This window comes from Mesoplodon mirus, assembly GCF_964341445.2.
Source record: "Mesoplodon mirus genome assembly, chromosome: 19".
Lineage (NCBI taxonomy): Eukaryota > Metazoa > Chordata > Mammalia > Artiodactyla > Ziphiidae > Mesoplodon > Mesoplodon mirus.
In genome coordinates, this window is record NC_138995.1 from 20,868,812 (window position 1) to 20,883,688 (window position 14,877).

Consider the following 14,877-nt stretch of genomic DNA (forward strand, 5'->3'; position numbering starts at 1 on the left):
CCTATGCCACGCCCATGACAAACGTCTGGGCAGCAGTGTGTACGTTGGCCCTGCACACACAGTTGCACAAGCAGCTGAGGTTTTTTTTTTTAATTTTTTATTTTTTAGCATCTTTATTGGAGTGTAATTGCTTTACAATGTTGTGTTAGTTTCTGCTATACAACAAAGTGAATCAGCTACATGTATACATACATCCCCTCCCTCTTGTGTCTCCCTCCCACCCTCCCTATCCCACCCCTCTAGGTGGTCACAAAGCACGGAGCTGATCTCCCTGTGCTATGCAGCTGCTTCCCACTAGCTATCTACCTTACGTTTGGTAGTGTATATACGTCCCTGCCACTCTCTCGCTTTGTCACAGCTTACCCTTCCCCCTCCCCATGTCCTCAGGTCCATTCTCTACATCTGCGTCTTTATTCCTGTCCTGCCCTCAGGTTCATCAGAACCATTTTTTTTTAGATGCCATATATATGTGTTAGCATACGGTATTAGTTTTTCCCTTTCTGACTTACTTCACTCTGTATGACAGACTCTAGGTCCATCCACCTCACTACAAATAACTCAATTTTGTTCCTTTTTATGGCTGAGTAATATTCCATTGTATATATGTGCCACATCTTCTTTATCCATTCATCTGTTGATGGACACTTAGGTTGCTTCCATGTCCTGGCTATTGTAAATAGAGCTGCAATGAACACTGTGGTACATGACTCTTTGAATTATGGTTTTCTCAGGGTATAAGGCAGTTGAGTTTTAATCCCAGCATTACAAGCATCAGTCAGCTTCCCGTACTTGAAAAATGGGGATGATAGTATTAAATGTGACAAACGTTTAACCATCTCTGAAGCTCTGATCTCGGTAGCAGCTGGGAAGAAATGATAAAGTGGTGACAAGGACGGAAGTCAGATTTCCTGTTGAAGTTGATAAAACATTGCCTTTTTCTAAACAGAGGTTTTCATTGACCTGATTCATTTCAAACCTTCATGGGCTTATTTTGGAGCCCTCAAATCTGGAATTGGTAGGCTTGAGGGTTTCCTTCTCCCCAAATTGGTCCCCTACGTTCCAGGGAGGTGAGAAGACCCACAGAGCATCAAGTCTGCATCAGGCGTGCTTGGATTTGAAACCCTCCCCAGCTGAGTCACTTACCTTTCTGAGCATCAGTTTCCTTATTCGTAGAATGAGAATAACTGATTTCCACTCCACATACTTGGTGTGAGCTTCCCATGTGATACTGTGGACAGCTGGACAAGTGCTGCTAAACTGACCCTCACACACATTCTACGTGTTCATCCAGGACCTTCCTCGTGCAAATGTGAGGGAATGGAGGCTCCAAGGGGTCAAGCAGTGTATCCACCCAAGTTCACCTCCAAGAAGAGGTTTGAAACTCTGTGATGGTGACACGGGTGACACTTTCTCTCTGGCTCTGGAACACAGCACTCAGAGAGTGGATGGGAGTCATGTGGAAGCAAGTGTGATCTCTATTCACTGAGTATCTTCCTTGCAAGTAGTTACACAGGCACGTGCGTGTGTGGTAGTGAGCTCCCCATCACCAGAAGTGTTCAAACAGAAGCTGGAGTCACCTGGTCAGAGCTCTGGTTGAGAGAATTTTGTGACTCACTTGAGGGATCAGAGCAGCCCGGCTTGGAGAGTCTACAGAACCATAAAATACATGTTTCCTGAACAAATGCTGAAATCACCCCAAAGGGTTATTTATAGCCAGCCCCTCGACAGTGGATCCTTTGCTTTGTGGCTTAGTGTCAGGATGAATTGGCTCTCTGAGGGGTGGCTGGCCGTGCCTCTGGACACAACTGGGGCCAGCTGGGTTTCCTAGAACACCTTGGACCACAATAAACAGATCACATTCCCCTGCATACAGGTCGGCTTCTGCCAATTCCATTAGGCCTCTGTGATGGAGGCCAGGATGGACTCGCCACGGCTTCCCGGGGTGTATCCGGTTTCTCCACCAACAGGGAAACCTGAGGAGACCCCATCTGCCATCATGCTGTGGAGAAGGACTGACAGTAACTAACTCTCCTCTGAAACAAGTGGGCTCGCCGGGCCCTGGGGCCAAAAACACAGTGTAATGGAGTGTGTTTGATTTTAAATTCAGCATTCCTCCCTCCTGTCTCTCTCACTCTGGCCCCTGCACCCACCCAGTGCAAGTTTGTCTCCCTTTAACGGCTTGGTCGTCTCACTCGGTGGTCAGAAAGCTTTCTCTTAAAGGACTGGAGAGCACATATTTTCAGCTTTGCAGGCCTTACGGCCTCTGTCACAACTGCTTAGTGCTGCTGCTATTGTGCAGAGAGGCCTGTGGACAGTATGTGAATAAATAAGCGCCACCATGTTATAAATACAGCCAGAGACAAGACATAAATACACAAATAAATACAGCCCCGGGTAATATGTAAATACATGGGAGTGGATAAAATTGCATTTACAGAAAGAGGCGGCGGGCTAGGTTTGGCCTGTGGGCCTCAGTTTCCTGACCCGTGGTTTCTAGCTGGTCCTCAACAAATCGAGAGGAAAATAAAGTACATCCCTCAGGCCGAGGCGTGGTGGTGCGGGAGTTAACAAATTCACTCCGCAAAGCGGATCAGCAGCATCAGCCTCACCGTAACAAGGTCTGGGGAGACGGTCAGAAGGCAGAGTCTCAGCACCTCCCTCCTCTCCTTGCTCCTCCTCCTCCTAAACCTCCTCCCCGCACTTAGAATCTGCATTTTCACACCATTTTCCAAATGATTCACATACACATTCAAGTTTGGAAAATACTACGTTATGAGATAGGGCAATCTTCGGGGTCGTGATTAACACCCGAGTTTAAATAATGTGTGTGTGTGTTTGTCATTGGTATTGCTGATTGTACAGTGAGGTAGAGAGTAAGTACTACAAATGCTTAGACTCTGCCAGTAGAGGATCAGTGGAGAGAGCGTAATTGTGAGGCTTCTTTTGATAACTATTGTGATGATGGCTAATCTTCTGTTTTTGGCGTTTTGCAAACTGATCTAACAAATGAAATTCTCACAGTACCCCTTTGTATGAAAGATCACAGCTCCGCTCAGCTCCAGGGGTGCTCCTTACCTGTGGCGCCCCCTGGATTTGTACGCACAGCCTGTGCAGCTGTCTGCAGCAGCCCTGCCTGGAAGGCAGCTTCACAGCCTCAGATTTTCTGATGTATAAACGGAGGCCAGCAGCTTGTGAGAAGAGGGGGATATAGAGGTCCGTTTGGAAGAATGGTTCTGTAGTTGCATAAGGGAGGGGAAGAGGCAGACAACATCCGTATAGTGTTTGCCACGTCGGAGGCATTTTTGCATTTTGATCCTCAACATCCTGTGCGGTAGACAGGTGTTACTCCTGTCACTCCCATCTTCTGCTTGGGAACACTGAAGCTGAAGCGGGAGCCAGGACTCACGCGTAGGCCCGCCCTTCCCCGTGTCGCGTCCCCACATAGGGTGTCCTCCCCGAGCCTGCTGCCATCCCTTTCCTCCCAGGTGTGCCCCCCGCTCACTTTGTCCTGGCAGGAAGGTTGGAACGTGAACGGCCTGCAGGTGACCCAGATTGGGGTCTTTTACTCTCCCTGACCTGACCTGAGCCTTGGAGAGGTGGCCCCGTGGGGCACGGATGGGGCCTTTGGAGTCAGGAGCATTGGATTCTGGGCTCGCTCATCTCACTGTGGCCACTGAGGAGCTGAGAGACCCTGGGCCCTGCACTTGTGCTTTCTGAGCCCATTCTGTCTCCTTGAAGGATGAAGGCATCGTAGATGGACGCTCCCAAGCAGGCTGCCTGTGTCCAGTGCATGAGGTCTCTCTTCCTCCCCTTGACCGTGGATGTGTTGGCTGTCTTGTGTCCCCCTCAGGAACAAGCAGGCCCCGTGGCTTTCAGAGGCAGCCCCTAAGTCCTGTTTCTGTTCACATCCATGTTCAGAGTCTCTCTCTACCATGGGTCTAAGGCATTTCACTCCTTGTCATCTTTAGAAGCTGAGGGGTGGTCTCTCCAGATGGCACAGGAGTGACCCAAGTTTACTCAGCTCCCCTAGGGCTGGCTGGCCCTCCTGGGAGAAGTCAGCACCCAGCAGCTGGGGGAGCTGAGGGCCCGTCCTTCTACAACAAGCTGTGTGACAGTGGGTGACTCGCTGTTCTTCTCGGAGCCCCAACCCCAAGCAGCCCCAGTGAGGAAGAGCTGGGAACAGGTGAGCCCTGGGAACATAAGGGTCCACAGCTGGTCTCCGCACGTACTGCGTGCCTGGGCCCACGCAGATCCTATCACACGCCGTGTCGCTAATGTTCACCCCAAACCTAACGTCCTCCCACTTCACAGATGTCAGAACTGAATTTCAGATGTTCCATCACGTGCACAAGGGCAGGCAGGGGCTAATTTTTTGAGCAGCCCCTAACCCTGACCCTTTCCCAGTAGGATCTGAGCTGTGGTCTATGGGGTCTGTTGCTTTAGGGGATGCAGATGCAATGCGATTGTAAGGGAGCCGCTGGCTCACATACGGAAGCCGGCATCCGGCACCTTGATTATTTGCTTAGGGTTTTGCTGAAGCTCCTGCTCAGGATGAGGCCATGAGAATCTGGAGTGACAGCACTATTATCAGGGTATCCGAAGCCCTTCACGTTCCTTCTCGTGCTCACTGGTGTCTGTGCCACTAAAATATATTGTGGATTAATATTCGAGCAGCCACGCAGGGTGTGCATGTCACCAGGCCCCATGTTTCTCATCCATTTCCCCTCCTGCAACTCTCACCTCGCCCTTTGGGTTTCCTTTTACTCTCCCTTAGTCCTTCCCCATCTGGTCCACACACCCCCAGTCAGGATGGACTGAGGAGCCCCGTGCAGTCAGGGTAAACAGCCCTGAAACACCTCAGCTTGTCCCCGCCCAGCCCAGCCCGAGGCTGATTCCCGTTATGCCCTAGAGCGCTCCTCCTGAGATCATCTGTCAGGCCCACTCTCTGCTTTTCCTTGGTTTGCATTCTCTCCATGCTGTGGTCTGCTGAAATGACTCCTTGCTATTTTACAAGGCAACTTGCTTGGCAGGTCCTCTGAGAGAGGCCATTGCCTGAGCTGGGGGACATCTTTCCCAAAACTCTCCTGAGCTGGAATTTCACTTTGATCACGAGGGGCGGTAGCCTCTGTTCCAGAATTCCTCCCTGAGTAACCTCAGGCAAGTCTCTTAACCTCACTGACCCTCAGTTTTTTTGTCTCTAAAATGGGGATGATCACAGTACCTACCTTTGGGGTATTGTGAGAACTGGATAAGATGATGCCTTTTAAATACAAAGTGTCCCAAAAGCTTTAGTGCAATTTTAAGCTTTAATAACATCAGAAGCATACATGCTGTAAACCTACCAAATGAATTATTTGAAAGTTGAAGCTTTTCCATTCTTTAAGTGTTTAGTTTTGTGAATTTATACATTTTTAATTTAAATTTTTGTTTCCGTCAATATTCTCTGTGTTGAGCCAGAGGAGCTGGGAAGAAAAAAAAGGAAATTTAAAGACTTATTTTAAAAAATTCACCAAAGTGAATAAATGCAAAAGAAATGTAGACCAACTTTCAAATGAGTTTTTTGTATATTTATAGCGTTTCTATCTCTGAAGCTATTAAAGCTTAAGACTATGCTAAGACTTAGTAAGTGCTGCAGAAAGAGAGGCTCTTCTTTTATTATTTCTATCAGAGTCGTCACAGTCACCATCATCATTCGGTCAAAGCAGTCGTAAAGGAAATCCTTCTTTGATAGTAATTACTGGAGACCAAGCACCCGTGTTCTGTTTCTGCCGCTCCTTTCGTGCTGGTCTCGGGCCCCCAGGACTCCCATGCTGCTTCATTCCACTTCCATGCTGTGGTCTGCTGAAATGACTCCTTGCTATTTTACAAGGCAACTTGCTTGGCAGGTCCTCTGAGAGAGGCCATTGCCTGAGCTGGGGGACATCTTTCCCAAAACTCTCCTGAGTTGGAATTTCACTTTGATCACGAGGGGCCGTTATAGGCCTGAATCCCTTGCTAAGATCTTTCTTCTCACCCTCTCACTAGCTCACCTACTGAGCTTTCGTAAGACAAGGTGGACTCACACTCTGGCAGGAAGCAGGGGGTGGGGGGCAGCACATTTGTGGCAGCGCTACAGAAAACTTGCACCCATGTTCCATTTGGAACATAGATGTCAGCTCATCTCATCCATATCCTTTCCCCAAATCCCGCTCTGCCCTTGACCCTACCCATCACCGTCTCCATGTCAAGGACATGTCTCCTTGGACCGAGCACTCTCACCTCCTTCCTTATGGCCTCCACACCCCTGCTCAGCCTCCACCCATCCTCTCCCACCTACTTACTTCCACCCCGTGCATTCTGGAACCTCCATTCCATCCATTATAGAGCCTCCCTCAATGCATTAGCCTCTTCATGGGATCCTTAACCCTCATGATTCCCCTGATGGAATATGCCTCCCCTCAAAGGACATCTGTTGATGTCCAACAGAATATTGGGGATAAAAGAGATATGAAGCTTAGGAGGACATCTTCTGCTTGTAGCCGCTGAGTTTGTAGTGATCTCAGCTACATGAGATGGATGTGAAATGAATGAGTTTGTTCTTGAATGCTGAATGCCAGGGGTCTCCGTGGGATCCAGGAGGTAGTTGGATAGATGGGTCTGAACCTTCAAGAAGATGTCTATGTGGGCATTAACCTGGGCCCCTCAACCTGGAGGTGCTGGAAGGGCTGGCCAGGGAGACCACGCTGCGTGAGGGGAGAAGGGAAGAGGCTGGAGCCCAGGAGAAATACAAGAGAAGCTTGTCTGGCAATGATTCTGGAAGGACTGTGTCTGGGTTCACAGACGCCAAAAGGGGATGGGGATTCAGTGAAGCGGCAAAGAGTGGCCGATGCTGGAGAGATGTCAAGATGGATGAAGGCTGATGGAGGTGGCTCCTAGGAGACCAGCGGTGACGCTGGAACAAGCAGTGTCGGTCGGAGTGGGAGGGGGCGATGGGAGTAGTGGCAGGACAGAGCGAGAAGGTAGGATGGTGACTGTAGCCAAGATGGGTCACAGCAGGAAGCCGGGTGTTGGTTAGAGAGGGAGAGGTTTTTAGAGTAGCCGATGCTGAAGCAAAGGATGGAGAGGTGTGGCGGTTTGTGGTGCCACCTTCTGAAGGTCTTATGGAAGCTCTGAGAGACCCACGGTCCCTGAAAACTTGACCCCCACACAGATTTTACATCCCGTGGTGCAGAGTTTACAGACTCTCTGAAGCCTACCCGGGACCCCAGGAGGAGCCACCAGGGTCAGGGAAGAAAGAAGGTGCTGGGCTGGGGGGTTGGCGGTGCCTAACTGGGGACCCTCAGGCCTTTCCTTGGAGCCCTTGCTTCCTTCTCTCTTTGATTCAAGGCCACAGTTCCTCTCTTTCACTAGGACTGTCCCCATTTTACAGGTGGGAAAACAGGCACGAGGGCTGGAGTTACCATGCTTAACTGTCTTCAGCAGAGGCGGGAGGCAACCCAGCGCTGCTGAGTCACGTGGGCTAATTAGCCTCTAATTGAGTTCCCTCGCCTTCCTCTCCTGCGTCACAGTGACATTAAATTACAGGATTCAAACATATAATTTCCTAAACTTCAATGTGATTTATCTTAATAGGACTTTGTACCAGGTCAGTTTATCATGCACAATGTCAGAGACCAGATGTATTATTCACAGCGACTATACTGACTCAGAGAAGCTGGAGCTTGGAGCGACCTTGAGGGGTCAGCTTGTGTTCAACTCAGCTGCCCCCAGCCCTGGGCAGCCCCTCGCCCCATGCTGGAAGCCTGTGAGTGGCAGCTGGGTTCAAGTGTGAGCAGAAAAGGAGAGGCCCAACCTTCACAAACCTCTCATCCTGCTTGGGGTCTAGCTTAAAGCCTTGTTGCTTTAAGTCTTCTCAAGTAAAGAGACTACATGTATAATGCCGGTTCCATGTCTGCGTGCCTGCGTTCTGGTCTGGCTAGTAACCAAGCTGGGCTGTTCCCTAGATCAATGCGTCAGAGTCATAGTATCTCAGGGCAGGAAGATGGTGGGTATATCACATCATTCATTAATTCATCAGTTCATTCATTCAGTCATTTCATAGTTTAGAAAGGCCAGACTTGCTGTACAGATGGAGAAACAAAAACCAAGAGAGGAGAAGTGACTTGCCCAAGGTCACACTTGCCCAAGGGTAGCAGCAGAGCTTGGATTCAAACCCAGGCCTCCCCAGTCCCTGGCCAGGTTGTCTTGTCCTACCTCCAGATGACGTGTGCTCTTTGAAGGTGGCGGTAGGGGGAGTAGACAGCTGATGTTTATCTCCGTGATGAATGGAGTTCCGCTGGGCAACTTGATTTTCAGCCTTTGTGACTTTGGGAAGACAGAGGGTGATCAAAAGAAATATTTTTCTAATGAAACACACCTTTGGAGATCCAGTAACCACTCTGTCAGTCTCCCGAGTCAGGGCAGGACGGATGGGGAAGATCTGTTTTGAGCAAGCCTGCCGTTGACAAGTTGATCTAAATGTGTGCAAGCTGTTCAGTCTCTCCGAGCGCCAGCCAGACTCCAAATATGTGCTGAAGAAATCCAAATGCAGAGAGGTGGGGCTCGCACGGCAGTTCTGAGCTGCGGTTCTGGACCCAGGTCACTGGAGCTTGAACCCTGAAAGGCAGCTTGACCACTTAATATCTGTGTGGCCAGCCAGGCAGATACTCTGATACTCGCTGTCTTGATTTTCTCTTCGGTAAAGCTGGGGTAGTTGAACTTAGCTCATCAGGTTGTTTTGAGGATAAAGGAGAGAAGGGATGTAAAATGTGTAGCATGGGGCTGAGTAGATACACCGCAAATCCTCCACACTGCTGGCTTTTTCTGTATAACCCCAACCTGTAATGCTGGCTTTTATTAAACACACTGTTACCTTCTTTTCCCAAACCCAGAATGGACAGCGCACGGTCTTCCTGGGGCAGAATGTGCCTCCCTAGTTGGTGATCTCAGACACGTGCTCCTGAATTGAGCAGAGGAGTGGGTGTGAGCCTCTGAGACCCTCAGTCTTTGCAAGCCCCTTCCTCGTGGGCCCCAGGTTACAAGCTCATAAAACGAGGGAAGGAAGCCCCTTTAGTTTCCCTGTTCCTGGTGTTGGAGTGACATAGGTTCCTGTGTGTCAGGAGCAGTGCAGAAACCGGGGATGTTAAAGGTGGCTTAGAACCAGGTGTTATGGTCTGAACTCGGCTGACTGGGACACCCATGTGGACAGACCACTGCTGGGAGGTGGAGGGGATGTAGGGGCACCGGGGGTGGAGGGGCACAAATGTGAGAGGGCAGTTTTGTGGATTCTGGTTAGGAGGGGCTTCAGGGAGGTGACGTTTGAGCTCATGATTGAAGGACGAGGAGGAGGTTCTGAGTTTTTAATTCAATTTGACAAAGATGGGAAGTTCCCTGAATTACTGCACAGATGGAGACTTAGATGTGGGAAGGACCTTGGCTCCGGGAATGGGGAACTCATAGGTTTGGCAGAGAGCGTGTGCGTGTGCGTGTGTGCGTGCGCACGCGTGTGTGTGTGTGTGTGTGTGTAGCTTGGTTAATGCAGCAAGACGAGGAGGAAGCCCAGGCGCGGGTGGGGCTGGGAGAGAGATGGCTGAGCGTATGGCAGGCTTGGCATTTACCGCCTCAAATCAACAAGTCACTGCAGACGAGGCAGCTAATCTCCATCAGGGGGCCTTCCACGGGGTGTGATGCTTAAGCTGGAAGCTGAAGCCCTGGGGAATGGCTCAACCAGGCGGGGAGACTTGCAAGCACAGAATCCCAGGGCTTGCAGAGGATGGAGGGAGGACAGCTAGAGGGACAGACGGCCTTGTCCCCTTCAGCCCTGAGTTGAGGGTAAGAATGGAAGGGGGTGGTAGAGATAATGCACGTGCAGAAGTTGGGGCCAAATCACTCAGCACCTTACAAGCCCTGCATCCGCTAGGATCCAAGACAGGTCACCGGCAAGGGGTGGATGAGATCGGGGTTCCTTCGGTTCAAGAGCCCCTCCCCAGGAGACTCGAGCTGCCTGGGCTCTCCCCTCTGCACATCCCAGCAGACGATGCTGTTTGGTTGATTGGCCCTTGACTGTACAATCTGTTTACCTGGGCACAGAGGATGCCAGTCATCACTTAGATTGTTAAATGCTCATAGAGACACCCCTGCCCCTCACCCCTGCGCCTTGCTGGGCCAAATGCAGATTTGTGGCTTGTTCTGTGGAATCCATTCTGCACTACAAGAATATGCTATTACGCAATGTTTTTGGATGGCTGAGTCTAAAATATCCATTCTGGATTCCACTGAAGGATGAAATTCCTTGTTACTTTCATAGATTCTCTTGTCTTATTTTTCTCCCCCTGTGGAGGGACATAAAGCATTCGTATTTTTAGCTTAAAGCCTCGTGACTTTTCTAATCATACCTGAGGGAGGAGGAAAAGCCTTTTAGGGGGAGATGGTTTGATGAAGACAGTCACAGCCTGGAAGGAGTCCCCTAAAGCAACCTCCTTCCAACCAGGGTCTCTAATTTGTCATGTTCCAGCCACATCTGGACACTGAGAGCGGCAGCTCAGACTGTCTCAGCATTTGTCCATGGCACTGACACTCACCAGGACTCAGGACTTAACTGTTAGGCAGAGGTTGCCATGCAGCCCAGCCTAGACGCCCACCCGAGAAGGAAATAGGACCGGGGCTGAAGACTTGAGTCCCCGTTCCCCTCTCTCTCTGGTTGGCATGGCAGTGCTCTTGGGGATTTTATAAAATGTCCCAACGCTCCCTCATTCTGGACTGAAATACTTTGAACCCCACTAGCTGCACCTCTGTCCCACGTCTGCCATGATTCCCCGCGGCCCAGCGGGTCCTGCCTTCTCCTTGTTTGCCAGATTAGCCTTTTCTGCTGGTCCCAGGTAGAATCATGCACTCCCTGCCTTTGACCTCCAGCACAGCACCTGCCATGCACTGTGGCATTCATGCCTTTTTATGCCCAGTGCTGCCATCCTTTATGTCTTACCAACGTTTGGATCTTCTACGTACAGTTTCACCTGACACCAAAAGGACACGTGCTGAATGAATGAACACATGAGTGAATTGATGGAGAAGCACTTCCACCACCAGCCTAGAACCTGTTTCACTGTAAAGACTGTATCTAACCCACATGGAGTGTCTCTCCTTGCCCATGTGTACATCACTGTGCTGTGTACACAGAATTTCACCTACGGCGTCTCACTCAGCAATGATATCATTAGCAACGGTGTTAGCGTACCCCACTCTGTGTGATGGAGTTTGAACTACATGCAGCAGAGCAGTGAGACAGACACAGACCTCGTCCTCTCGGAGCATATAGTCTGGGTGGAGGTGGCCAATTGCACAGGGTACGGGGGTAGCAGAGTTCCAGGACAGGCAGAATGCAGGATGCTATGGGAGCTCAGGACAGAGTCTCTCACTCACACTGGTCGTTCCTGGACGGATCCCCAGGGAAGGGCTTTTTATACAGAGACAGGCATTCCAGCCCAAAAGCATGCAGAAGGGTTCCAAGCAGAGGGAGCCCATGCAGGAAGGGCTGGGGACCCAGCGTGACTCTGGAGGGTATCTGGGCTGGAGGCTGTCGGCTGCTTTGATTGGGGTGGTTACAGCAGACCTAGCTGTGTCTTCTTCGCCTCTGGATGCCTTCCCTTCCCTTGGTCTGGTGCCGAAAGGCCAGAGGAAGCCCCTTTGCTCTCGGGGTGGGGGACCAGCCATGGGCAGTGCCCTGCATGCCTGCTCCTGAGGCCTCAGGGTGTGTCCCGGAGGGATGTTGTCCTCCTCAGAGAGTCAGCCCCATTTTCTCATGTCGTCTCTCTTCCTCTGAACATTGTCCAGACAGCAGCCCAGCCCACCTGTGAATTGCTAATCTCCCCGCAGCCCCCAAGGCCTCCTGGCATCACAGGGTACCCAGGAGGCAGGCACATGTGGCTGAACATCTCTTGCTATTGATAACGATTTCAGTGTGTCACTTAACCCCTGAGGCTTTCTTCTCCCTTAGAATGGGAATAATGCACCCACTTCCTCGGCTTGTTCTGAGGATTAAATACAAAAGCACATAGTACGTGCTTGACGCCACCGCTGCTTTCCCTTCCTTTGCGTTAACAGAATACCCAGAGCTCGTGTACTGATCATTCAGCTCCAGCTAATCACGATGGCAGCACTTACAGCAAGTCGGCACCTTGCCATCACTTGGCCACATCGCACCCTCTGGCGATGTTGTGATGCCCACTTGACAGATTTGGAAACGGGCTCAAAAAGGTAGAGTTACTTTCCTAGAGTCCCCAACTAGGAAGCTGGGAACTTGGCCCTGGCAGTGTGATCCCAGAGCCCTCGCTCCTCAATACCTCCCCAGACCTCGTCCCAGGCCCTCCTGAGCCGGCTTGGTGCAGAGAAGCTGGCGGGGCCCCGTGCATACGCCTTCCAGTCCTTCTTGAGAAGGATGCTGTTAGCAGCTAACACCCGGCCGGGGAGAAGCACACAGTTGTAAATAACCATTGTAGGAGAACAGGAGGGTCGTTCTTTTTTTTTTTTTTTTGCGGTACGCAGGCCTCTCACTGTTGTGGCCTCTCCCGTTGTGGAGCACAGGCTCCGGACGCGCAGGCTCAGCGGCCATGGCTCACGGGCCCAGCCGCTCCGCGGCATGTGGGATCTTCCTGGACCGCGGCACGAACCCGTGTCCCCTGCATCGGCAGGCGGACTCTCAACCACTGCGCCACCAGGGAAGCCCAGGAGGGCCGTTCTTGACCCCATATCCTGACAAGTCACTCTCTCCCCAGGCTCCCCTTTAATTTGGAGGAACATAAGCAGTCTCGTCGGATGCAAGCCTGCGTGCTGGGATTCAGCCAACAGACATGGGCAGTTGTTGATTACATCAAACGTGTCCCAAGGCCCGTGGAGGAGGCGACCGCATGTGCTGCCAGCATCACAGTTCCCTCCAGGGCGAGGCTCCAGAGCTTTTCCAGGGGAATCCTGAGGTGGCCTGGCTCAAAGCCCGGGTGGCCTGTCTGCTTCTTCCGAAGAGAGGATGGCGGCCAGGAGTGCAGACTTCAATGCCTACGGATGCCAGGTGGGTTCCTACGTCACCTCACTTCATTATCCCATCATACCCACTAGGGAGGCTTTATAGATGAACAAACTGAAGCTCTAGGGGGCTAATGATGTCACTGTCAGTCACACAGATTGTACTGGAGTCTAGATTCAAACTTGGGTCTGTCTGGACTCGAATCCATGCTGGTCTGCCTGTTTCCCAGCTGGGCACCTTCTTGGGGGTACATGGTGCACGCCGAGATTGAGGTAGGAGCCGCCGGCTAGGAGCAGAGGCTGCCAGAGGTGCTTTCAAAGACCAGAGCAAGACATGGGCAGTGGTCAGGCGCGGGCGTCAGAGGCACACTCTACCTCTCCATCTCACCGAAGCCTCCCACCACCCTGTAAAGTGGGTGCTGTCATTGTGCCCATTTGACAGTGGAGGAAACTGAGGCCACTGTGGAATGAGAAAGGCTGGTCAGTGAGGCAAGGGTGGCGGGGCTCAGGTGAGGGCTCAGCACTGGGAGGTCTCCTCCAGGTGTCCTGGCGGTGGCAGGGCGAATGAGGGAGGCGACTGCTGTCTGTGCTTTGGAACTGAGGCGCTGGGGTCGGGACTCATGAACGAGACTGGCGCCTGGGAGCAGAGTGCATGTCCCACAGCGGGGACAGTCGAGGTGAGGGTAGCGACAGCTTTATCTCTAGGGAGGTGGTTATCCCAAGACTCAGTCTGCGACACCGGGTGGGGCTGCCTTTGGAATGAGGCAGAAGCCTAGTTCTCAGGAGGAGGCCTGGGGTCTGCACCCCCCTGCAGGGAGTGAAGCCCACCTTCAGAGAGAGGACAAGTGGGCAAGTCAGCCCCAGCTGGGGGGCCTGCCCTTCTTCCGTGGGCTGGGCTGAGCCTCTCAGTTGGGTCCATCAGCCCGAGTGGGGCGGTGGAGAGGGCTGGGCAGGGCGGCAGCCGGCAGACAGGATGCCCCCATCCTCCGGCCCTCTGCTAAGTGTTCCATTTCTCCCGTCTCCTGCGAAGCAGGTGACTGCTGGCTTCTTCAGGGGAGTGGGCCTCACTTCGTGGCACCGCACGGACTGAGGCACCATTCGTGCTTCCAGAAAAATGCTGGTTGGGGGACAGGGGAGGGGAGGGAAGGAGGAAGGTGAGCCAGCCCTTCCCACCGCCTGGCTGAGCACTGCTCAGGTCTCCCGTGGTGAAGAAGAAAGGCTCGGGCTGCCTTTTCACAAAGGGCTCTGGATTTTCCCAGCACATTACAGAACGCCCCAGGGTCTCTGTCCTCTGGAAGAGAAATGCACAAGACATCAGAGGATGGGGGTTAAGTGGGAAGGAGGGAGGCAAAGACAGAGAATCAGAGAGCAGCAGCCATCCCTGGGCAGAGCCCCTGCTGGCCATGCCCAAGCGGAGCTGGCTCCGCCCTCAGGGTTCCGCACAGAGTCCATTGCTGAGCCTTGTGGGACACAGCGTCTCCATCCCGTTGGCTAGAAAAAGGTGCTCTGCATCAGGCCTTGCCACGGTGAGGACAGGGACTGGCATCAGGTAAGCTGGGTCTGCATGGGGGCTCCGTGGAAGAGGAGGCATTGAGCCTGGTCTGCGTTTCCTTTGTAAAAGGGATTTCCTCCCATGTAGGGCATGCCCTCTTGTCTGGTTCTGGCTCCCATCTATCACAACCTAGGATCTTCCCTCCTCTGGCCACCCTTCTGCTTCCTGCATCTTGAATCTCAATCTCTCTCTCTCCCCCCTCTCCAAATCACTCTGACCACAACCTGCAAAAGTACTCAACTCCAGCCCACGTTCAACAACAGATAGCACCTTTGCAACCTCCCAGCCTTGCA

At 52.0% G+C, this 14,877-nt stretch overlaps 1 long non-coding RNA gene across 1 annotated transcript in view; it reads left to right on the top strand.

Moving 5' to 3' along the window:
• LOC309794642 overlaps positions 1 to 13,867 on the top strand; it is a 93,338-nt gene extending 79,471 nt beyond the window's left edge. Inside the window, exon 3 of the long non-coding RNA XR_014292174.1 lies at positions 12,789 to 13,867. This is a non-coding gene — a long non-coding RNA (uncharacterized lncRNA). The remainder of the gene's footprint in view (positions 1 to 12,788) is intronic.
• Positions 13,868 to 14,877: the final 1,010 nt, after the last annotated feature.